General features: G+C 39.4%; 1 long non-coding RNA gene across 1 annotated transcript in view; it reads right to left on the bottom strand.

Annotated features, from left to right (window-relative positions):
• The window catches only part of LOC138016038 (uncharacterized), a 1,848-nt gene extending 379 nt beyond the window's left edge, over positions 1 to 1,469 (bottom strand). Inside the window, exon 1 of the long non-coding RNA XR_011125703.1 lies at positions 1,331 to 1,469. This is a non-coding gene — a long non-coding RNA (uncharacterized lncRNA). The remainder of the gene's footprint in view (positions 1 to 1,330) is intronic.
• Positions 1,470 to 2,774: the final 1,305 nt, after the last annotated feature.

The following is a 2,774-nucleotide window of genomic DNA, read 5'->3' as shown; positions in this document are numbered from 1 at the left end:
GGACGATAAACCGTAGGCCCCGTCTCACAACCCTTCAATGTTCATAATTCTGTGGGACGTAAAAGAATCCATACACTTGTCGCAAAGAGTAGGGCATGTAGTTCCCGGTGTTGTGGTCTGTCTTCTGTGGTGTATCATGGGTGGGAGGGTAAATGCTCGGAGATATTAGCTACACCAAGCTACTCTTAAAATCCGAGGGTAAATAAAGATATATGGCATGATTCGAGTGTATGTTCTTTGCATTCAAATTTCAGGGGCACCCAACGACCAATTTGTTGTAAAATGTATTATTATACCCCAGTTAATGAAAATAAATGTTATCAAAGCATTTTCAGGTGTTTTTCAGTGTTGCTGGGAAAACATTATCTGTTCCTTTTTCCCAGCAAGACACACAAGAAATTTCCCAGCCAGCTAGATAAAATTGGCTGGTTTCCCAGCCAGCTGATCAAATTTATTTCCCAGCCAGGAATTCCGCGCGCTTTCAAATCCCTCGATCCAAAACGACCGAACAAAAGCGACGAAACCGGGACAAAACAGGTTTTTTTTTCCGCAAGCGCAATCACTCTGACCAGCCGTGGTATGTTTGTGACTACTCTCTGGGAGAGGAAAGGGGTTCTTTTTTTTATTTTTTATTTTTATTTTTTATTTTTTTTAGTCGTCCTCAGTCTTCAGAGTTTCTACAGCCAGCTCGGGTTGAAATGCTAGAAAAAGTCAGTAGTTCCTAGGCAAAACCTCTATCAATAACAAAATTTCCCAGCCAGCTCATCGAAACACCTGTATTTTTGCCAGCCAGCAAAATTCCTCTGGGGAACAGATAATGAGAGGAACAGATTCGTTGGGTGCCCCTGAAATTTGAAGGTAATGCTACCCACTACGTATAAATAGGCATGTGAAGCACTAAATAAAATGGACTGGAAGTGTAGTCGTGCGAGTCTTTACACTTAGGGCAGTTTCTTGTCAACACTACACCTTTGCCGTTATTACATACAATTTTTTTTCCAAGTAAGTTGTCATCGACAACAGTAGATGCATGACATGCAAAACCATCCTTTTTTTCACAGTGACATGAAAAATAATATCATCACGTTCTTTGGAGAGATAAGGACTGTCTTAGACCAATCTATTATGGAACAAGAACACTATTACTTACTACAATAATTGATTCTTCCCCAGGATTAGACAAGAACAATCAACGATTTTTAATTCACCCTGACAAACTGAATGACTTCGGTTCGAAAAGTGAGGTTTCTAATCTCCCTACAGAATTAAATGCCGGTACCTTCAACGCATCTCCACGTACAGCTAAACGCGACCTAACTTTTTCACTTGCCTTCTTTCCTGGTTTTTGGCCGTTAACATAAGGTGAGGTGTAAGCATGAGTTGACGACATCGTCCATAAAACAATCACGGAACAGAACAGAGCAGAAACAAATATCTGGTTTGCATTCATGGTTGCTTCGTGTTCTTCTACTGCGTTTTGAACTGATTAATTTAATATCTTGTCTTTTTAAAGCTGAGAACGGGAAATTAGGCTGCTCTACTATGTATTTTTAATTAATGATATTGAAGAGACTGACGTTTCCACTGTGACAGTCCCGATGTTGAATGTTTTTTGCATGCTGGGTTTTGGCTTTTAAATCTGATCACGATCTCCATGAAGAAATGTTTTTCATGAAAGCTTTCCTTCTAGGGAATCTTCATCGTTTAAACTGAAAAAATATATATATTGCACCGAATTCTGTTCTTAAAATTTGTCATTCGACTAAGCATTATCAGGCCGGAAAGCTTAATATAAGTATTTACTTTGCAGTGACGAGTTAGCGGAACGAAGGCGTTTATTTTTATGAGGCCCTGAGAAATTAACTTATTGGCACCGGTTACTTATTGATAAACCCATCTTAACTGGTGGAAGCTGTAACAAGCAGACTGCAAAATGGTTTAATAAAGCACTCAGGAAAAGAACAAGCATGTTCCCAGGAGCTGTGTACGCAGAGTGACGTTATTTCTCTGTGTTTACGTTCTTGTAAAGAGTTTCAGGAACTTGCATATCCTGAACTTTTGCCGAATGTGGGTTCCCAATTGCTGTAATGAAACGCAAAAAAAAAAATAGTTCCGCCTCTAATAATTAGTTGTGCACTAAATGGCAAGTTCGATTCATGAATACTTTACCACGGGATGAAGATAAGGGAATATGGTCAGCTGAATACAAACATTGCTTTCCCCAACCATTTTATAGCTAATCCTGAACCCATGCGTATCAACTAATCGCAAAGCAAAAGCATAATCTGATGTTGAAAAGGCGCCTTCTGGGACACGCCAAGTTAAATTGCTTTCCTTAATTAAATTAACTACGAAAACAAACCATATGCCAAGGGTTGGACCCGTCTGTCTACTGTTAACGTACCCTTACTAATTTTCTCTTGCGAGTCTTATTCAAACCCTAACTCAAAATTGAAGTTATAGTTAAGTGTATTCAGTCTTATTTACGACGAACGTTTGACTATAAACTATAAGTAGCTGGCACTATTGATGAACTCTATCACTTCATGCCTCACAGGGGCATGCAGTAAATAATTCGCCGAAAAGATTGTTAATTTAACTGATAAGCTGTTTAAGCAGCCTACACGAAGACAATTTGAGAGCTATCAGCCGAAAATTCTATATCAGTGCACAAATTGGGTAATCAGAGGGACTGCGACCTGTTTGCTAGTCACGGTGTTCGACTGGAGCTAACTTTATTTGCTCAACCTCGTTCCCAGAGCTTTCCTCTGCCA

This window comes from Montipora capricornis, chromosome 9 (genome assembly GCF_036669925.1).
Source record: "Montipora capricornis isolate CH-2021 chromosome 9, ASM3666992v2, whole genome shotgun sequence".
In the NCBI taxonomy this organism is placed as follows: domain Eukaryota; kingdom Metazoa; phylum Cnidaria; class Anthozoa; order Scleractinia; family Acroporidae; genus Montipora; species Montipora capricornis.
Note: the sequence above shows the minus strand (reverse complement) of the source record. Positions and strands in the feature narration are given on the sequence as shown.